Source organism: Pan paniscus, chromosome 17, assembly GCF_029289425.2.
Source record: "Pan paniscus chromosome 17, NHGRI_mPanPan1-v2.0_pri, whole genome shotgun sequence".
Classification (NCBI taxonomy): domain Eukaryota; kingdom Metazoa; phylum Chordata; class Mammalia; order Primates; family Hominidae; genus Pan; species Pan paniscus.
Window position 1 is genome coordinate 86,319,158 of NC_073266.2, and position 23,495 is coordinate 86,342,652.

Here is a 23,495-nt window from a genome sequence, read left to right on the forward strand (position 1 = left end):
CTAAAAACACAAAATTTGCCGGGCATGGTGGTGCATGCCTGTAATCCTAGCTACTCAAGAGGCTGAGGCAGGAGAATGGCTTGAACCCGGGAGGCGGAGGCTGCGGTGAGCCGAAATCGTGCCATTACATTCTAGCCTGGGCAACAAGAGTGAAACTCCATCTCGAAAAAAAAAAAAAAAGATTGAATCGATGGGTAAATATATTTTTCATAAGCACAGAAGGGGATGAAAGCTATTATAAGTATACTCTTCCCATCAGGAAGGCTTCACCTACTTGGTCTCATCTAACCCTTATTACCTCCCAAAGGCCCCATCTCCAAATAACATCATATTGGGGGTTAGAGGTTCAACATATGAGTTTAAAGGGTACACAATTAGGTCCATAGCACACCTCATCTTCTGCTTTTCTCCTCTCATTTTCTCCAACCCTACGGTTCCTCCTGGAATGATCCCTAGATAACCTCCCTCCAATCAAAGCCTTGGGCTCTGATTTCAACAAGAAACCAGAGTAACTAGTTGGCAGTGGAAAACATACTCTCAACACGGGATTGCAAAACTCACTGGCAGCTAGGCAAGAAGACTGTGAGTAGTAATAAGGAAGGCTATGAGTTACCAAAAAAAAAAAAAAGATCTCTTCCAATAATCTGAAAGTAATTCTTCTGGCTAAGATACACAGACCGATGCTAAAATCAAAAACTGAGGCTGTAGAGATAGAATGGGAACAGATTATGTTGATCCTTATAGGACATGTTGAACTGTTTGGCTTTTCTCCTGAAACAAATGAGAAAGCACTGAAGGATTTTAAGCTGTAGAACAATATGGTCATATTTGCATTGAATATATTAGGATGAGGAACAGACTAGAGAGGAATAGGTTGCAGTAAGGGAGTATTCCAGGAGGTGGGTATAGAGGCTGCTTCATTAGTCCAGCTGGAAAAGATGATAGCTTGGACTAGATGTTGGAAGCAGAGACCATATGAACTTTTCTAAAACCTTAAAGAAGAGCATCTCCACATTTAATGAAAGATTTGACCAGATGACTATAGTGGCTCCTCTGCATATGCCTTTGAGGGACCATGTGAATATTTCACTAAGAGGTAAGAAATCTCTTGTTAAAGAAATCATGATTTCCTTAAGTTTCTTTTGCTTTTAAATCTCCACTAGTTGATGCAATACAAGAAAAACAAAACACATAGTTGTGTATTCCACATAGTATCAGTCAGCTACTGCTGCCTAACAAACATTTCAAAATTCCAGTGGCATACAAAAATAAGCATTTATTTCTTATGTATCCATGTGTCAGTTGATCTAGACTAAATACTTAATTTCTTTTAAGACACGGGCTTAGAAATAACAAGGTGCAACTTACCTTATTCCACTGGATAAGACAAGTTTATTGAACTGGGGAAGGGTACTCTGCTTCCATGACGCCAAGGCAAGGTTGTGGATGCATCCTCCTACCACAGGGGAGGGGAGAATTGTGGCTAATAATTCAACCTATGGTGAAAAATTAACTAGATCATATTCTGCTCAGTAAAACCTGAAAGATTTTCAGCAATTCCTTTCACTGCAGTTCTTCCTGTACCATTTAGTCAAAAGTGATTTATTCCTGTGTACATTGTTTTTAATAGGATGGTTGATGCATTTTATTACAAGGAAGCCTGTGTAATTTTGTAAAGTTTTTCTTAAATCTCAAAGTTGTAATATATCTTGATGCATAAGAGCCAGGCTTTGTAGAAGAAAGAAGAAAGAACTTTCTGTGAATTTAACAAGCTGAGTTTTACAAATTTAGAGCGAAGCTCAGAGTACTCAGCATGGTGTTTTAAACCGTCAAAGGAAGAATATTTAATATGGTAAAATACCAAATACTGCATCACCCTGAAAGAAACAGAAATTCAATCAGTAGGTTAAAATAAATGGTTCTGCAGGGACCTAGATTGATATTAATGCTGATAGAGTAAGGAGACCTTCAACTGAGAAGATAGATTTGGGGAATTCCCAGATTTGGGATCTTGTGCCTGACCTTCCAAAATGCAACAGGCAAAACAACATAAAATCTGTTTACATTATCAATGGCTGCATGGTGGTGTTTAGGTAAATGGTCCTGCAGGCAGCTCCATAGTTTTGATACACTCCAGGGTGATGTGGTCAAAGCAACCAAGACTTCCCAAGCCCTGCAAAGGGGAGAGGATGTTCTTTGGAGATACGTTGGGTCAGGATGAGAAAATGTAGACTATGTGACTAGTCAAGGTAAGAAGCTGTAAGAGGGACTGGTGATACCTGTGGCATATATCACTTTTAAACATGTAAAATCATCAGGGACGTAGTGTGTCAGGGTGCAAAATAACAATGACTGAATCTGGCCCAGAGGTTAGATACTCACCTCTTCATCTCAGGATAAATACAAGTCACACACACTTAACTACTTAACTGCCTCACCTTATCTTGCTCTCTGGGGTTTAGGTAACCCTTATGAAAAAGGAAAGGATAAGGAGGTTTGGAGAAATCTTGGGACCACTTCTGTGTAAGGGAGGAGCGGTAAGGTCAAGAGAGCATGGGCCTTGAAACTGTGCAGACATGTGGCTGTGGATACATTTGAATATCTGCTAACAGAATATCAATTTTCAACTGCAGTGTGACTGAGTTGCCTTGAATTGGGAAAAATAAGAGCTTTCAGCCATCAGTGAAAGTAGGGGTTAAAATCAAGGTCACTTAGAAGCTGAATTTACTTATAAAAAGAGAGAGAGACTTACATTTATGTACATATGAGTTGTTACTCTGAAATACACACACACACACACACACACATACACACACATCTTCTGGAAATAAAGATTGTCAAGATACTTATCTGGTCAGAGTCTCTTAGGTAAATAGGTCTTTCCTGTTTCCAAATGTTTTAGAATTATTGTTTCACCACGCACTTTTAAAAATCTTTATAATTTCATTTCTACACATTTCCAAGGTGAGTGATAAATGTAATAAAGTGCAAAGTCAAATGTAAGGAGGAGCAGCATCAAATTCTTCTCCCATGATGACAAAGATCCAAAAGTCCTCAACCCCAAATTTGAACACCTTGAACTGTCAATCAAAATTAGAAATTGCCAGAGCCTTGTACAAAATCTAGTATCATTTAACATAATGACTTTTCTTTTACTCAGTGAATTTTTGTATGAAATCTTTTTTGTTGCCAGCACAAGGTGAAATGGAAAGTTGGAAATAATATGAAAAGCTGGTAGCATAGGCAGCCAAACCAAATAATTAAAACAAAATCATACTCAGCAACATATTTTTGGAACTTGTAGAGTACAAATTATCTGCAGCTGTGAATAACTTCTAATATTTAAGTAATGAGTGAAATTTTTACTTCTTGACCCAAACTGTCGAGCTTGGCTCTCTTCGTAAGATCTATGGCCAACTTTCTGTTTTGCTTTGAACTTTACAGGTTTGGGCAAAATCTGGACTCTTAAGAAACGAGAGAATTCTAGTTCTTTCGTAAAATTAAACTGTCCTATTTAAAAAGTTCTTTTGTTATTCCTTGATAGATGTTATCTCTTGATAAATTATTTAAATTGATAAAATGTTAATTTTATGTTTACTTGGAAATTGAAATTTAGAAATAATTTATCTAGCCCAAGGAAAGAAGGAATGTTAGCAGAGTATAGCCAGACTTTTCTCCATCACTCTAAACAGACTAATTAAAAGAATGGCTTTAGTATTTTATCTGGGAGTGTTCAGTGAAACCCTTTTCCAGAGTTCTCTATAGTTTACCAGAAAAATTTTAGAAAGAAAGAATATAAAGGACATGAAAAGTATGAGAAGAGAGAGAAATAGCAAACCAGTGTGAGTCTGCAAAAGGGAGTTAAAGCTTTCTGGTTAAGTGGTAAGAGGGCAAATGAATGTTACAAAGTTTTGATTCCTGAGACATAAACCATAAAAAGCCGAATATAAAATAGAAGCTAGAAAGTTAAGAAAGGATTCAGTCAATACCAACGTGCCCTCAAAAACATGTCATTAGCCATAATAATTTATTCCAAACAAAGGTATTTTCATTCTTGGAAACAACATTTTCAAAACTAGAAAAAAGAAATGCCAAGTCAAAAGAATCGGATTGAGTTCCTTCTTTTAGAGGATGTCAACAGCTGTAAATAATTTGCACTCCAAAAGTTATAAGAATGTGTCTAAGTGAAATAGTATAATAGTAACATGGCAGAGGAGCCTGGGAGAAAGGAAAGGTTAATTTAATATGCTCTGAAATATCCAGGAAGTTAGTTTGCTTCATATGCAGTAAAGAGAAGATCAAGTTTATCTAAAATGAAGTTTTTAAAAAGTTACTCTTCTCTGACTTATTTTTTCCATAACACAGTTTTATTTAGTGTACATACTGGAATTTATAAAAAAATTAAATGACTAAATTGCCTTGTTATATTGTACCCTAATATAAATGTATTTTAATTGTAAATTAGTACTTAAATATGATTGGTTTTGAAGCACTGCTTAAAATAATTTTATTTGTTAAAATTGAATACAATTTTCCTTTTTAATAAAAGCTATATTTTTCAAGTACATAAAATGCAAAGTATATTATATTACTTATTGGCTATCATTAAGACTAATGGTTTTGGGAGCTATAAAATCATTATTTAGTTTTAAAAGATAGTTGTCTGAAATATAAACATGTTGACTTGTCTTAAAATATTTGGGTGGCAAAACACCCAAATGGTATGACTGATTTCCTGAACAATGAAAACAATAATAACACCATGAAATAGTCAAATATTTATATTAGTCACACATTTTACCCAAAATTGAAATTTTGCTTGTGCTTAAGAGTAAAAACATTTGCAAAAATGTATGCTTTTTCTTTCAATAGTACCTATAATTTGTTGAAGGGTTATGTAAAAGTGACCATAATATCATTAGTTTAAAAATATGCCATACAAGAAACACACACACACAAATTAAAAATTAGGCAGGTGGTTTACTAACATTCTGCAATAGGCACCTTTGAAGTTATAATTTTTATTCATACTGAAATTGTTCCTTTTTAATCTTAGTATCTTTCAATGGGAAATGATATTTTGAGACAACTCTGGGTGTTAGGGGTTGTCTTTGCTACTGGATTTGTCACTATTCCTAATTTTTTTCACTTAACAAAACTAGAGTATATAAATATATGTATATGTTTATAAATAAGTATAGTTTTATATGATAATTATATATGTATTTATATACAGTGCAGAATGGAGTCACACTGATGCTTCCATTCAAAATCAGGACCAGGGTTTCTGTTAAACTCTTCAGTCTCACATCTGTATCTCTTTTCTCCGTGTTGCAAATCCTGGTTCTTGACGACAGCAGGAATGGTAGCATTAGCTTATCACGGTCCACAAAATTTCTCATTTGCTTTATCTGTAATATACACACAACAGTCTCAGAATAACAATATCAACACTACCACCAAGAATATGATTACAGAAAATAACTAAATATTTTTACAGCTATTTTTGTCAAATTATTGTGATTTAAATAACTTAGGATTATTGATCACTGTGTGTCTATATGCCACTAACTGAATACATGTTTAAGCTCAATTGCTTGGTTTTATTTTAGAATTTTAGAGATTGATTTATTTTTAATGTAATTTTACATGGTCTCAAAGTTGAAACTACAAAAGAGGTAAAATCAAAATTTAACTTCTATTCTTTACTCTTCATTTAATAATCCTAATAGTTGTCATTTAAAAATATTACCATTTACTTTTAATTTTAATATATATTAATTACATTATCAGTACCACTTATACTTTTCATTTGAAATATTATAGTTTTTCCATTTATTTTAACATATTATACATAAAAGAGTTAAAATATATGCTATATACATATTTGTATATGTACACATAATCATGTGTTGCCTTTCTTCTTTTCTGTTTTTTTTTGTTTTGTCTTTTCACTTTGTATTCTAGACATCACTTTATAGTCATATATAGAAATATCCCTCATTCTTTTTTACAACTGGAGATTATGTTGATATGCTACTAGTTATTCATCACTTCTAATATTGACAGATATTTGTGCTGTTTCTAACATAGACTTCTAAAATAATTTTTGCAATGAATGACCTTCTTATACATTTTTTGTATTTTCACCAGTTTATCTTTGTTATATATTTTTTAAAGTGGCAATACTGCTACATGAAAAGTAAAGGTATATTTAATTTTGCTAGATAGTGAGAAATTCCTTTTATTATATAAGGTCATTTTCAGTTGTTTAGTTAGTGTTTGATTTAGATAAGATCTATACATTGTGTTTGCTTGATATGTATTTTGTCTCTTTTCCCTTGACATTTATTTATTGTTATAACCAAGTATGGAATTTAATTTTTTCCTCTTCTCTATATTTCTTATACATGAAATGATAGATTTAGAGGTTTAATCTCATTTAGGTTTTCTTGGCAAGAATACTACACAGGAAATGCTGGTATTTCCATCAGGAAACGTGAAAAATAGATTGCTTTCCTTATGTGATGCTAGTAGGCATCGATAACTCCTGGATTTTTTTTTTTTTTTTTTAAGGAGTCTTGCTCTGTCACCAGGCTGGAGTGCAGTGGCGTGACCTCGGCCCACTGCAACCTCTCCCTCCTGGGTTCAAGTGATTCTCCTGCCTCAGCCTCCTGAGTAGCTGGGACTACAGGCGCCCGCCACCACGCCCAGCTAATTTTTGTATTTTTAGTAGAGATGGGGTTTCACCATGTTGGCCAGGATGGTCTCAATCTCCTGACCTCGTGATCTGCCTGCCTTGGCCTCCCCAAGTGCTGGGATTACAGGCGTGAGCCACAAAGCCCAGCCCCTGGATTCTTTATTAATTCGTGATATGCAGAGTGATGATACTCTAATTCTACTGTAATATATCTTTGATTATTTCTTCTCTCTGTTCTCTGTGTCCATTTTTGGGCATTATGATTAGATGACTGTTGTATATTTCCACATTGTCCTGTACATTTCTTAACCTCTATTTCATAGTTTCCATCTCTTTTATCTGTGGAGTGTATTCTGGGTTTTTCTTTGGCTTATATTTTCAAGTTCCCTAATTGTCACCTCAGTTGGGTATAATCTGCTTATTAACCATTTCCAATTATTTTTGAAAATTTCAATCATTTAGTTTTTATATTTAGAATTCCTACTTATTTAAAAACTACTTGGACATTTTTCATAATTTCTTGACTTTGCTATATTTTTAAGAATTATTGTTCTATTATAAAGACACACGCATGTGAGTGTTCCTTGTAGCACCCTTCACAATAACAAAGACACGGAATCAACCTAAATGTCCATGAATAGAAAACGGAGTAGAGAAAATGTGGTACATATACACCACAGAACACCATGCAGCCACAAAAAAGAATGAGATCATGTCCTTTGCAAAGACATGGTTGCAGCTGGAGGTCATTATCCTTAGCAAACTAACTCAGGAACAAAAAACAAAATCTCGCATGTTCTCACTTATAAGTGGGAGCTAAATGATGAAAACACATGAACACAAGGGAACAACACACACCGTGGCCTGTCAGAGGGTGGAGAGTGGGAGGGGGGAGAGGATCAGGAAAAATAACTAATGGGTAATAGGCTTAATACCTGAGTAATGAAATAATCTGTACAAAGAAAACCCTATGACACAAGTTTACCTATGAAACAAACCTGCATATGTACCCCTGAACTTTAAAGTTAAAAAAAGACTTATTGATACACATTGAAAATAATTATTTCTGGTTAGTCTCAAATAATTCTAATACATAAACTTTTTGTAGTTTTTATTGTATTACCATTTTTTTCCCACATTTCACTCCTTACATCCTTTGTGGTACTTATATATTGTGTCTCTGTGTGTGTTTGGCTGTGCAGATAGTTTTCCTTGGAATTTTACCTATAGGAAATATTTGTGATCTTGGTTGAATTTATTTACATCAGTTCCGTGGGGAAATTTTGAACTCAAAACCATTTAAAAATAATTTTGCTGAGAACTTTTTGATTAAGCAGGTAGCATGTAGTAGAGCTGCAAACTCGTAACAGGTTCAGCTTGTGTTTCCATGTTTTAAAGGACTATTTCTCCCTTCAACACTCAATACAAGATCAAGATGTACACATGTCTTTGCTGTATCTTTCTTCTCACTAGGTGAATTGATCATTGACTTCTAGTCTCAAGTTATAGTTATTTTGGATTTCCACTTCTATATGAGGGTCTGTGCTGTTGGAGTCCCACATTGTCAGTTTCTAGGCTTTCTCTCCTCTCTCTTAGGCCCTGAGAAGTCCTCAAAATGGGAGTCAAAGTTACCAATTTTAGGCAAATACCTTCACAATGAAAGTTGACTTTAGCACTCTTTTTCTCCTTGATTTCTAACTTTCACTTCATGTTGGGCATAATAATTCTTAGTTTCCTTACAGATCAACAAAATCTTATTTCTCCTTTTATTCTAGCTACTTAAAATCTTTTTGTTGGCATGGGTTAAAGGGGGTATTTAGATCTCTATGCTTGCAGAAAAAGAAACTATTTTATGGTATATGGAATTTTAAAATTGGTATAAATGATAAGCTATTCAAGTAAAGGAATTACTATGTCATGTGCCTCAAATTAAGCAGATTAAAGAGTAACTTGAAGAGAGTCTTGCCTGGAAGTAAATAAACAAATAAACAGAAATAACTAAGAACAGTGTCCTAAATATGTCAGATACAGTGATTGCAATTGTTTTTCAAGGGAGAGAAGAGATTCAAGGTTGACAAGTATATTGCAATGAATCAAATGGGAAATTTTCTTCGATTTTTAAAGGAAGATTCTCATTACTTGCTGATAGGTTACAGGTACTAGATTCAAAATTAGTTTAGAAACTATAGAGCTTGCATAAGCGTATTCATTAAACCACTGATCCATAAGTTTAACAAGTGAGTTAACACTTTCAGGCAAGGAAATGGGAGACATAACCCAAGACCAGCACCTACAATCTAACAGCAGAACAACTTTATGACCGTCAGATGTGCTTGGGACTCTAGAAGAGAGTCAACGTTTTCCCTCTCCATATTCCAAACTGTGGTAGTATATTTCTTTTAATTAATAGCTAAAGTTACTGGTTACTGAGTTCAAAATCTCTCTTTGCCAGCAAAGGAACTTCCTTAATTTTCCAAAAACAACACCATCCATCTTTTTCTAAGATTTGCCATTTCTTTTTCATCAACTAATTTGCTCTTTAGGAATTCATATTTGATTTCTACCATTTCTGTATAAGTTTGATTGCCAGAAATCCTTTCTTTTAGCTCTGACACTATTACATTTATAATTGAGTAGCTGCAACACTGTTTTATGTGAGATGTACCCGGTTTTAGTTTGCCGTCTCAGCAGATATTGCTGATTCAGAGATAAACAGGATTTTGGATGTCATCAGGTCAAATCTTTTTTAAAAAATAAGTAGTAAACAAACAAAGACTAAGTCACAATGAATTGAGAAACTTTCCCTAAAGTCACTCAGTTAACTGAAATATGTTTATGTTAAAAAATTCCCAAATCCCGCATGCATAACTGATTGAATAAATCATATGCTTATTCAAAGAGCGTTTATTGAAAACCAAATGCTTATCAAGCTAATGTGCTGGGAACTGGGGATAAAAAGGTGAACAGGGCATGGGAACTGCTTTGAAGGAATTCAGACTTGGGGAAGCAGAACCATGAAGAAATAGTGATGACTTCTGGTCAAAGTGATTTCTAGTTATAGTCTACAATGATGAAAAGGAAGAAAACCAGAAAAAAAAAAAAAAAAAACAACTGTGAAAACCTAGTACCAGAATTTTGAAGTGAAGACTCTTAAAAGGTAAATAGGGTGGGTATATGAAAAAGGAACCTGACTTATTCTAAATTTGGATAGAGGTTATTCTGAATAATAAGAAGGTTCGTTATGCATTCCTGTTTAATGACACACACTATCCAGAGAACTGGACAGCCATCCTTTTTTCTACGAGGTTGACAGATGTTCCCAAATACCTTGCCTTCATCTCCCAGTAGCTTGATAAACAAAAAATAAAAATGCCCAAAATTTACTCTGTTAGGAAATTTATGTGCATACACACGTGTTTGTGTTTTTATAGGTGTGTGAGCTGACAGAGCAGCAGGAAATTATGAGATGTATAGTCCTCATCAGGAGAGAACTATAGGAAGTAGGCCAACAGGAAACCTAGTAGCATAGATGCTGGGGATTATATTTTTTCCTTGTACCGTGTTGCTTAAGGCCACATAGTCTAAGGATTGCTTACGTCAAAGATTGCTTAAGCACAGCACAAAGATTGCTTAGTACAAAATTGCTTAAGGCAATTGAAAAGTATGAAGAAAATAATAAAGATTCATTTATATTTTAAAATCTCACCTTTCTTTTGTATTTTCATATAAATTCAATAATGTACATCACATATTAGCACAACAATACGTCATTATATTTATAAATAAATTCAGTACATTTATTTATGTCATGGGTTCTTACGGAATATAATTTGATGATTGTTGCACAATCAAAAATGTTTGGAGACCATTAAAGTAGAGAAGCAGAAAATCATGCAGTGAGGAAAGGAAAAAATCTAAAAAATATAGGTGACTGTAGAGATGAGTTACATTATTGATTCTACAGAGGCTTGCTATTGATTATAAGGAGCTCTGATAGCTTAGGCAAACTTGCTGCCTCACACATGGGTTGATTTTTTAAAAAGAAAACAATTGTATTGAGCTATAATTCACATACCATACATTCCACCCATTTAAAATGTACAGTTCAATAGTTTTAGTATATTCACAAAATTGTGCCACCATCATCACAATCAGTTTTAGAACACTTTTATCAACCAAGATAAAATAAAATTAAGAAAGAAACCCTGTGTGCATCAGCAGTCACTCCTGATCTCTCGCTATGCTCAACTGTAGGCAAACAATTATCTACTTTCTATCCTTATTTATTTGCAGATTCTGCACATTCTATATAAATGAATTATACAATACGTTGTTTTTTTCACTGACTTCTTTTACTTATCATAATGTTTCCTAACTTTCTCAATGTTTTAGCATGCATCAGTACTTTATTGCTTTTTATTGTTGAATTATATTCTATTGAATTTATGTGCCATGATTTCTTTGTCCATTCCTCAGTGAAAGGGTTGTTTCTACTTTTTGGCCATTATGAATAATGCTGCTATAAACATTTGTGTACAAGTGTTTGTGTGAATGTTGGTGTTTATTTCAGTACAATTTTAATTTTGGGGAACTGCCAGACTATTTTCCAAAGCAGCTGCACCATTTTGCATTCCTCCCATCAACATGTAAGGATTTCACCTCCACATTTTCATCAACACTTGTTTTTTTTTTTTTTGCTTCCATAAAAGTTTATTCACAGACACTAATGTGAATTTCATGATTTTCATGTCATGAAATATATTTTTAATTTGTTTTCAATCATTTTAAAAATCATTTGTTATGTTTTTATAATCTTAGCTATCCCAGTGGAAATAAGGTTTCCTTGTTGCTTTGATTCACATTTCCTAATGACTAATGATGCTGAGGTTTCCGACAGGTGGATTCTGACAGTTTTAACAAGTCTTTCCGTGTTTCTGGGCCCTACTCTACCATTTTGGCTGATGTTACTTGGATCAGAAACATTTTGCATTCACCTGGAAGGCAGTCTCGTCACAAGTCTGTGTCAACTTTCCTATCCTTCTGTCATTATACAGTCTGAGGAGAATGAAATCAGTGTCAGAACAATAACATAATTATAATCACACCAGATAAGCCAGAAGTGAGTAGAACATTGGAGGGCTTATTAAGACACGAGGTCTACAAACTCTGGTGGAAAAAACACTATCATATCTCTGAAAGTTTTAGGGATACATAAAAGCACATTCAGATTAGTTCATCTTGCAACTAATTAAGCATAGATAAGCATAACTTATCTGTTTTTGTATGTATCATCTGTAATTGTTGTTAGTAACAACATCACGATGTTGTTAGTAATTGGCTAACAACATCATGAAAAGTACAAAACAAAATGCCTTCATTACTTAGCTGATTATGGAGACTGTGAGTGGTAGTCTTCTTTGTGCATATTTATATTTTCTGATTTATTGAAAAGAAACATCTATGACTTATGTAATATATATTAATTTTACACAAGAATACATTTAAGTTCTCAGAAAATTAATAAGAGAAGAATGAGTGGGTGGACAGAAAGAAATTTGGATATAGAATTTTTTTGGCTGAATTCAAGATTCTTTATCTGTAACACAATAATTTTATTAGATTAGTTATTTTCCAAAGTGCTCCTTAGAGTCTGGGGATTCCATGGATGACCTCCAAAGGCCATTGTTGGAGGAAATTAGATGTGAAGAGAGTTTCCAAGTGGGCAGGTATCCAGGCTGTCCTCCAAGAATTAATGGGGGAAGTTTCACTTTTGACATCCGTGACTTCTGTGTAATATATAGTTTAACTCTCAAACAAAAGTTCTCCATTACTTTAAAAACATTTGAAAGCCAATGTGATAAATAATTTCTTAGGTTAATTTTGATGATATGCCATCAAAATATTATTATTTTGTTATTTTAAAAATTGTCTAGAGCTTATCTGGATTTGGTGTGTATAATGATTTGTGGAATAAATAGAAGACAGAAAGATTGGGTTATAAGTATTTGGATTTTTTTAATAATAACATGTATTGCTGAGCCTTTGTAGATTATTTTAGTTAAAGTGAGAAAATGTTTTAATTTCAATTTTTAAGATCTAAGAGATATAACTAGAATAACAGTCATTGAGGTATTTTTGAGGGTTTCTAGAATTAGGCAAAGAATGTAAATACTGAAGCTACTTTTATTATAGCTATATTGTGTAAATAATTTCTATCATTTAACCAGAAAGTGAAATTTTCTGATTTCAGTGAATAGGAATGCAATTTCTCTTTGAAGAAGCAATAGCAGTCTTGTTCTTTTACTATCCTATCAAATACATTATCATCATTGAATTTTCTTGGAAAGATGGTTAATAATGTTTATAGGTCCAAATTTTCATTTTTGTACTTCTAGAATTTGGATTAAATTATGTATTTTTATTCAGCTTATCACCCAAAAGTTTATATTTTTACTTATTTGGTGCATTTTAGAGTTCATGAGGAAAATCAACATATACACCTCTTTGTCCTTGTTGTGTAGGAATATAATGAAATAAAATCACCTTTCAAATATATATATATATAAATATATATATATACACACACACACACACACACATATAAAAATGTAATGATTTATTCCTTTTCCTCTTCTCTCTCAAAGGTTTTTGAAGTCAATACAAGCTATGTCTGTGTATAGGAAAGTATGCCATGGAAATATTAGTGCTTTATTTAATTAGCTAATTGCACTGCATATTTCTTTTTCATCTGAATGGATATTTTTGCATGTCCTCTGCTTTGACATCAGAGTTATGATTTTCTCAGCTTTTTTTGATCTGGATCAGGGGTGCATTACCCTCCTACGGTTCAGAGACACTGTCTTCACTCTCTAATTTCCAGTAGTTGGAAATAAAAGATTTGACTTAATCAGCATTGATTAACCAAAACTAAATGAAATCTTGAGGGAAATTTGCTTGAAAGTGTTTAGAATGAAAATAATATTCATTTTTCATGTTTGTGGTGTTGTGCTAGTCATGTTTCATAATACAGTAAAAATATTCAACATTGTTTCTAAAAGGCAAAGGCCATATTTTAATCACAGGATTGATTAATCAGCACCAAACAAAAACAAAAATTTAACCGTATGTGAGGCCATTCTTTTTTAGTGTAATTGAATGTACGCCATTATTATTATTATTGTTACTATTGTTATTATACCTGTCATTTACATTTAATGAGTGTTTACTATCTGCCAGGCTAGAGATTCTCTTTTGCAGATTCACAATCATCTTTTCAACAACTTACTGGCCTCGTTTTGCAGGTGAGGTAATTGGTATCCAGTGGAGGTTGGTACGATTGGTTCGCTTATTTATCCAGCAGTCCTGGCCTGGGAAGGCTCCTGTTTTCAGTCAGGTTTCCCATTGTGATATGTGGGTGGAGAGCAGGTAATCAGGTTCTAGATGTCCATAATCTAAACATAAGAAGTCATATTTTTGAGTAGATTCCTTAAGTGTGTTTCACTAGGAGTGGACAGCTTCTTTCCTTTATTTTTTAGTGCTTGTTGCAGTCTTGAAGTTTCCTAAAACTTTGTGATGTGTCTCTCCCTGTCCCTTGTGCTCATGCTAGGAAGCCTCCTCAGAGAGATGATCTACTTCATTCAAATGTCACTTCTTCCAGCATTAGACTCTGCCGCCCAAGCAGCTGCTGTGTGTGTGAGCAGAGAGAAAAGGTCCCAAGCCCTGTGGTCAGGCAGGCAATGCATTGATAATCCTGATGGTTTATACCTCATTGGTTTGGGTTTACACTGCACTTAGATATTCTACCAGATACTTTGGGAAGACTGACTTTTACCTTGTTGACAGCCTTCTCTCTCAGATATTGGGTGATGTAGTTTCCCATGTTTAGATGTCCCTGTCATCAGTTCCCATATATTTTTGGTGTTTAGAAAGTCCCAAAAATGTCTTGTCTGATTTACATCAGAAGATGTAAATCACTCTTTCTTGATTTCACCATTGTTAGAGGCTTATTTTTAGAGCAAGAGCAATACTTTTATGTTATGGGAAATAGGAGAGGAAACATACTATACGGAGCCCATTATATTAAATTAAAGTCTGCTGATAACATTTATGAGTGTTTTTGAGTATAATTGACTCAGGTTTAACAGTTGATACTCAAGACTCAACTCCATGTTTTACTCTTTCTCAAAAGGAAATTGTGTAACAATTCTAATAGTGCATTTTTCAATCATGACATTTTTCTGTTTCATTTATATGAATTTTTTAAATCCTTAAGCTGCACTGGCTTACCTCACATATGCTCTAAATATTCAATATTTGTTAAGAGCCGTTGTATTAGTACATTCTGACATTGCTGTAAAGAAATGCCTGGGACTGGGTAATTTATAAAGAAAAGAGGTTAATTGACTCACAGTTCTGCGGGCTGTGCAGGAAGCATGGCAGCTTCTGTTTTGTGGGGGGCGGCACTCAGAAAAGCTTCCAGTCATGGCAGAGGGCAAAGGGTGAGTGAGGCGTCTCACATGGTGGGAGCAGGAGGAAGAGAGAGAGGGAAGTGACACACACTTTTAAACAACCAGATCCCACGAGAATTCTTATCATGAGAACAGCACCAAGGGGATGGTTGTAAACCATTCATGAAAGATCCACCCCAATGATCCAGTCACCTCCCATCAAACCTAACCTCCAACATTGGGGATTACAATTCGACATGAAATTTGAGTGGGGACACAGATTCAAACCACACCAGCCATCAAACCTGGTTAATGTCATGACTAATTAAATGTAATACTTTAGAAATTCATACCTTATAATTATAATAAATGCAATATTGTTTTTATTAAAGAATATGTTTTACCACTCAATCATTATTTATATAGATCCTTGTAATATAAGAAAAGTAATAATTTTCTACATATATACATTTTTAATTCCCAAAATCTCCTTCAGTAAAACATGTGGTCTAACATAAGCAACATGTTAGGATCAAGAACAAACCTAGATCTTTTAGGACTTGGTTCAGATTGTCTTTAAAGCCATAGATTATGCTATCAGCATTACTGTTTTGGTAACTTTTATTGTGTTTTGTTTATAGCTGCAATTTATGGCCAAAAATGACAATCTCTTATGATATAAGGAAATGACATTTTTTGAATTCCACAGAGTGTAGGTAATATTTTGTCCTCAGAAATCAAAAGGAGAGGTTAGCAAAAAACAATAAACTTTCAAGAGAGTAAAATAAAACTCATACTATGTAGAGAAAATTAATCCGTATGCCTTAGCAAGTGGTGGTTCAATATTGCTGCCAAGAATATTTGTTAACATTATTCGGACAATTATGCATTGAGGAGGATTAGTTCTGTCTTGAAAGAGATTATTTAGCAAGGGCTGCCCAAATAGTTCGAGTTTACAGATTCAGAAATGAGATATGTTTTCTTAATCAATGTTGTAAAATTAATGTTTTTGTTAAGTTGTAGACACTCTTTCCTTAGTGAGGTCAAGTTGAATTGCAATTTAATATAGTTCCTGACCAGTAAAAGCACTTTTCATCAGTATAGTGGATGTTGAGTTCTTTTGAGAAAAAAAGCAGTGCTTAGCCTTATTGATTTAGATGTATTAAGATGAAGCATTTGTTCTTTCTATGTATGTGGTAATCCTGGAGTAGAAGTCACTCAGAAAAATTAATTATACACTGTAAGACTGCTTCCTGCAAACAAAAATAGGTTTTGTAACAATGTTTTTTTTGTTTTTATTCCTTATGTGTTTGATAGCCTAATGTGTACAGACTACATAAATGACTATGTTTGAAATGTGTAAATAGAGAGTGTGTATGTGTGAGTGTGTGTATGTGAGAGAGAAAGAGAGATTTTAAAGCACCTAATGTTTTAGTAAACTAAACTTTCAAAATTATCTAGTCTAATTTCCTGACTATATATATATTTTCTCTCATATATTCATATATATATTTATATATGAAAAATAACAATGACACTTGGAATAATGGAGTCAACTTTGCCTAAGACCACACAGCTGACAGCTGCTGAGTAGCAGAACTAAATCGTAGCCTCATCTTTTCACTACTCCATCACTGTAAACAGTGTATCTCAACTGATAGAGTTTTTGCCTCTCAGGGGATATTTGGCAATGTCTGGTAACATTTTTGGTTTGCACAACTAGATGTGCTACTGGTAGCTAGTAGGTGGCGGCTGCTGCACAGGACAGCCTCACATAACAAAGCATTATCTGGTCCAAAGGTCCACAGTGCTGAGTTGGAGAAATCATTCCAAGAAGCTGAGTACATCCTACTATTATTAACCAAGGAAAGAACAGTTAACCATTTACTGCTGCTATGAGCTCAATTAAAACCTAATGACTATATTTTTAATCCTAATTTTATCAGCTATATCTGATGATTTAAAAAGCAAATATTTATTTCTAGGCCACCTCTTAATAATTAGATATTCCCAAGGAAATATTCTAAAATTTTCAGTCTCACAAAGATAATTTCACAGTTTTTATTAGAAGCTTAAGTAATGTGTCTAACTGCTTTGCTCGGAGCCTAGGTAGTGGATGCCAAAACAAGACCATGACCATAAAGCTACCAGGTTGAGAGGTAGCAACGTAAGTTATACCATCAGACTGGGACATGCCTGAATTTACTTAATGTTCATATTTACAATATAGAAATTTGATTTTAGATTATTTTGTAGATGTTGCAGTTAGGTCAACATAACTACTCTTAAAAACAACTATTGCCAATGATAGCCTTAATCCATCCCTTTAATTCATTCAGGTGTTTGTGACGTACTGTTTTAGCACTTTATATCCATTATTTCTTAACTGTCAGAATGTTTCTACAGGTTACATCTTTTTTACACATACATGAACCGAGGCTTAGAGATGTAACTCTTTGAGAACACACAACCAATGCTTGAACTCAGGCCTGTCTGACATCAAGATCTCTTCTTTTTTCTGCATGTTAGATATTGTAGATTAGATTTATTTTTCTTAAATTGTTTTCTTAACTTTTCCTTTAGTTGACAAAATATAGTTAGTTTTGTGTTATAGCTTAGACATTTTCATAAAAGTGCGTATTCTGTTTATAAAGAAAATTTGGACATTGAGAGACAATTATTCCTATTTTTAAAATAGCAGGAGGGAAGAAAATAATATTTTCTAGATTGATGCAATAAGATTCACTTATTGTCATTTGGACTTATGTGACTGTGTATCTGGGCACACACAGGTTAGTTTAATAAGAGCTGCTGGCTGCCCAGCTGGTCTCTCCTGATTAATGAAGAGTGCATTTGGAACACCACAGCTGCACTCTGTGAGTTCATGAATGCACGGTTGTAATCTATGATTTCAAATCACCTAGTACATTTCAATCAAAACCAAAATTGGCTTCCTTACAAAAAATTTTCAGTTGCTGACATTGTAACATGTTGTTTTAGAGTAATTTTACAAATATTGTTAAGTCATTAAAATTGTAGCCATTAAGATTTTTAAACTGTAGCGGAATTCAAATAGTTACTAAGGTCCACAGAAAATTATTTGTCTGACTTAATTGGTATTTCTATTTTTAAAAAAAGTTTGTCAATGACAGGCATATATGTATCTAATGTTAGTACTGTTAATTCTTTCAGTTTATAAAAGTAGAATAAAAACCAATGTTAGAAGAATTTTAAAATCACTATATACTTATTCAATATTTTGATAGTATATCTTTCTAATTTACTTTCTCTATAACATATCCGATTCTGAGACATTATTTTTATTTTCTTCAGTATGTTCATAGAACATCCATCCATCCATCCATCCATCCATCCATCCATCCATCCATCCATCCATTTATCCATTTACTGTGTCATTAAATGATGAGACCAAGATATGTCTTAGCTCTGCTACCAACCAGCTGTCAGCTTTGTGGTCTTATTCATTAATTTATTTGCTTTGTTTTTTGCAAAATATTAAAATATAAATACAACATTATCTTCTTAAGAAATTCATAGCTTTTTGAGAAAACAGACAGGTAAATAAATCCACCAGTATAGCTTTAGCTGTAGCGTTAACTTTTTCTATTGGAATCAGGAACTGCCCCACAGATATGGTGAGAGATAGATGTAACATTGGGTAAAGGTTGCTGCAGGAGTTTTCAATTTCATGATTTCTGGACCTCCCAATTAGGTGATAAGAATCTAGAGTAAATCAGTTTTGATTAATATTTATTCCCCATTGTTTCTCCAGCTAGATACTATTACAATTTTCCACTGGCCTCTAGCTCCCAATCTAATAAATAAGGACATAGGAGAAACGTGATGACAGTGGTTTCACCACATTAAGTTCTCTTTTCCTCCCATCACTGAAATCTCTCATGAGGTTGATTAAAACTCAGAGTTTTACTGCTGTTCTCAATGTGTGGCTTGCATCTGAATCATGACTTCACGAGCTTATTATCATTTAAGAATAGCTTCCCCATCTCCAGCCTCCTTGTTTTGTTCAAGGAATGAAAAAGGAGAAAGAAGTCAACAGACTGGCATTAGAAATACAAAAGTTTTCTAAACCCATTAGGTTTCCGCTTATGTTTCATTGGCAAAACTGCACCACACAGCCAAATATATTTGTATGGGAGGCTTGGTAACATAGGCTTCGAAAAAAATGACCACATTGTTGCTCCAAACAAAAATAAAAAATTGTTTTGTAGGGAGGAAAGGGAGAAAGGATACTGGGTAGGTAAATATCAGAACCCACAGGGTGGATGTAATATATAGAATGAAACTGGAATCCACTAAAAAAAATAGCCTTCATTGATGTGTGCTGAGTACCTCAAGACATTATAAACTTGCCAACAAATTTTGGAAACCTCACGGCTGAATTTTTCTCATCTCTTTTTCATATGCCCCCAAGTGATTGTTATATGATATGGAGTGTTAGGATAATGGAGGTGTGTGTGCACAGGGGTATTATAACCATGGTGTTGATGTACCCTTTGAAACTAGGATGGAGACCATAGATAACTTTGTTTTTGATTCTGAGAGGTCCCATGCTATCAATGAACGAATAATTTGTGAGGCAGACTTGGCAATAAGGATGAAGTAGGACACCTCCATTTTCTGACCCTAATGGTTGTGGCCTGTATGGGGCAAAAAGAGCCTTCACATGAGAAAGCTGCAAGTAAGACAGTGCCCTCCATATATAGTCAGATTTTACTGGTCATTAATTTGTAAACTTGCCAGTAAAAAAAAAAAAAAAAAAAATTGTGGTAAGACAAAAACAAATGCAAAGATACAGAAGGAGATAAAGTGAAGAGAGAGGTTTCAGGTTTTAATGTAAAGACGGGTTATTAAGTTTGAATGGTGAAGAAGAGTAAGAACTTAGGAATAGCAAAGAGGTTTCTAGATTGAGAGACTGGATGGGGCTAGATTGAGATTACAAGATACAGTAGAGTCCCCGGAAGAAATATAAGAACTTTGATGATTGGAGATTATTGAAAGATTTAAATGGCTCCTAGTGAATATTTCATTAGACTTTGGAAATACAGATCTGAAGCTTTAGAAACTATTAAGGAAAGGCCATATATATTTCAGAATTATATGTCTATTAGTTTACTAGGGCTGCTGTAATAAATATCACAAGTTTGTGGCTTAAAACAATTGATCTCATAGTTCTGAAGGACAGAAGTCCAAAATCAAGATGTCAGTCAGCAATACTCTTTTGAAAGCCCTAGGGAAGAACCCTTTTTTGACTCTTCCTAATTTTGGTGATGGTTGGCAATCCTTGGTTTGTAGACCTATCACTCCAATTGCTCTCTCTGTCTCTCTCACAACATTCTCCCCTGTGCGTTTTGTCTAAATTTCCCTCTTCTTATGAGGATACAAGTCCTTGGAATATGGTTCCCCCTCACCCAGTATGGCCTCAGTGTAACCTGATTACATCTTCAAAGACCGTATTTCCAAATAATCATCTTCATAGGTACAGGAAGTTAGGATTTCAATATATCTTCTTAGAGGACACAATTCAACTCACCAAATATGTGTGGCAAAAGAAGCCTCAAAAACAGATGTGCTCACCTAGACAGAAATGTGAAATAAGAATAGGACCAATGATGGCCTCTTGAAGGTGTTCCACCATTGAAAGGAAAGAAAAGTAATAAGAGAGGGGATAAAATTATGACATGGTCAGAAAGATGAAAACATAATCCAGAAAAGTTGTGGTTTAGAAGCCAAGAAAAGCCAATGTATTATGAAGAAGGGAGTTGACAAAAAGATTAAAAAACCTTCATGGACTTCAAGTGCATAAGTACCGGAAATAGACTACTGTATCTTTTTAAAGACGGAGCAGAAGAAAGCTGGGAGAAGAAAGACAATTTAAGAGACAGAGAGACACTGCAGTGATCTAGAAAGATCATGATGGTTGTCTGAACCAGAGTAGTGGCAGTGAGAAAAGAAGACTGGGCAAATTATTGAAGTATAATCAAAAGGAACTAGTGCTGGATTTGATATAGAATAGAAGGAGTCAAGGATGACTTCCAGAATTTTTCTTTGGGAAACTGTAAAACTGGGTTGACATTTACATAGATAACACAGCAGGTCCATGGAGAGATGATGATTTCAGTTTAGATAAGCTGATGCCATATCTGCGTCATTTTCTAGTTGAGGAGTATAGTGGGCTGACAAATATGAGTATTGAAAATTCAGACAGTCATTGGGTCTAAAAGTAGATATTTGGGAGTCATCTAAAAAGAAAGATGGTAATTTAAACTATGAGGATGGGTGGCTTTATCCAGAGAGAGAATATACCATTTATATGTAGATTTATCTAAGAACATATGTGATGCACACCAAAGGATGGATGGAGGATGAGGCATCATCAAAGAGGGTGAGGAGGGCCAGCAAAAGAGGTCAAGAGGAAAACCAGGAGAGTGTTATGCCAAGACAAGAGATGTCTTCATGTGGGCAGGGTTGTGAACAGTATGAAAGGCTGTGTAGATGTCAACTAGAAGGATTGAGGTGAGTTAGAAAAATTAAAAATAAATAGAATATTTATGTACGTGTGTGTGTGTGTGTGTGTGTGTGTGTGTGTGTGTGTGTGTATTGTCACTTTGATGAATTAAAATCAGGTGGATGCAAGACTAAATAAAATTCTTGGCTGGAGAACTTTCAATCATTTGGCCATGACAGAAAGAATGGTACCTGAAAGTGAAAATGACTGAATTAAAAGTAAAGTTCATTGGCATACATGAAATTGACTGGAGAATGTATGGTATTTAACATCACGTGGGGAAAATCCGGACAGGAGGGAACTTTCAAAGATAGAGGAGAGAGAATCATGATTAAGTTTAGCTCGATGGGTCAATTGGCTTTATACAGGAAGATGGCCACCTTTTCCATTGCATCAGAAAGTAAGTGGGAAAAGAATGTTAAGTAGAGATAGATGATAACACCGTAATAAGCCTACAAATTAGGGAAGGGTGAAAAATAAAATAATTTGAAGACATTTATTGCCTAAATTTCAAATGTTGTTTTTTTGCTACTTAAAAGGAGCAAGGCTATCCTGTTACCTTTTGACTTCTTCTTTTTTACTTTGGACATTTTTTTGCTGCTAGTTTCGACCAGAGAAGCTCTTTTTTATGTGATCTCTCGCCTCCCTGCACAACCCCCATCAGAACACTTCCTGACAGCTGAGTCATGTCAATGGAAAGCTACTTCATATTCTTTTTCCCCAGGGAAAGGGACCAGAGAGCTTTCATTGGGCACCCCGGGGACTACAGCTCACAATTCCTGCCAATGTGACCACAATCAAGGGTTTTGACATGCAGTTATTGTTTCATGATTTGTATACTCAAATCTTTTATTAAATATGATTTCTTTTGCTTTTGTGCAATCTAATGCAAATCAGATTGGATGAATATTTTATATTGTTCCTGTAATGTGCAGTATAATTTCCTTTTAAATATTTTTCAGATAGGTACTTCCTGGGCTTTTTTTTTTTGCTTTGCTATTTTAGTTTTTCTATTATTATTACAAGTTATACTGTTGTAATTAAACATTAAGAACACTTGTGGATGAAGGCGTGGGTGTCTTTTTCTTTTTCATCCACAGTACAGGTTTCAAATGGTTGTATGGAAAGCTTTGGATAACCATACTTAGGGAACATTAAAAATGATTTTATTTTGGTTGGCTCAATGGTGATCCAAAGAGGAGGTTGTGGTAGTGGTTTCAATAAAACTTCACAACCAATGGGAATCTTTTTTGAGTTTGTGTGGAGTGCCCTTAATGCTGGAAATAATCCTGTTGGCTAGGACTCCAGAACTGTACAGATGAGAAAAGGATGCAGGAAATTCTGTTGTTTACACATGTGGCTGCAACTGAGACACTGGAGCAGCCCAGCAAGCCCAGAGGGTAAGAGTGTTTAATAACCTTGTGGTTTTCTATTTAATTTTTATATTTTCCTGCTGAGGCAGAGCATGTGTTGTTCTCGGAGCAAAGACAGTTGCTTATAAGATGCAGAGCAAAACTACTGTAGAGCTGGGAAGCAGAAGGATTTGGAGTTTCTTTTTAAAGTGATTCCTTCCTTTCCCCTTTCATTTTTCCACTGTGGGTGTTATTATCCTGACAATTTGTCATACATTTCCTGTCTTTAAAAAATAACTGTATACTAAGCAAAACTCAGGTAAGAATTTCGACTCTACATTTAGACAGTAATAGTATATGTTGATATTAAAATTTTGTTTCATTGTTCCAAATGAATGTGAATTAGTCATTGTGTTTGAAGTAATCTATATTCTTAGAGTAAAAAAGTA

The 23,495-nt window shown here is 34.4% G+C and overlaps 1 protein-coding gene across 9 annotated transcripts in view; it reads left to right on the forward strand.

Moving 5' to 3' along the window:
• CCDC102B (coiled-coil domain containing 102B) overlaps positions 1–23,495 on the forward strand; it is a 368,750-nt gene that overhangs the window by 55,033 nt on the left and 290,222 nt on the right. Inside the window, exon 1 of one of the 9 annotated variants that reach the window (XM_034943999.3) lies at positions 21,976–23,094. The exons of the other annotated variants lie outside the window; for them this stretch is intronic. The gene's annotated coding sequence lies outside the window, so the exon portion shown is untranslated. Of the gene's footprint in view, positions 1–21,975; positions 23,095–23,495 lie in introns of those variants that run through there. 9 annotated transcript variants of the gene reach the window in all.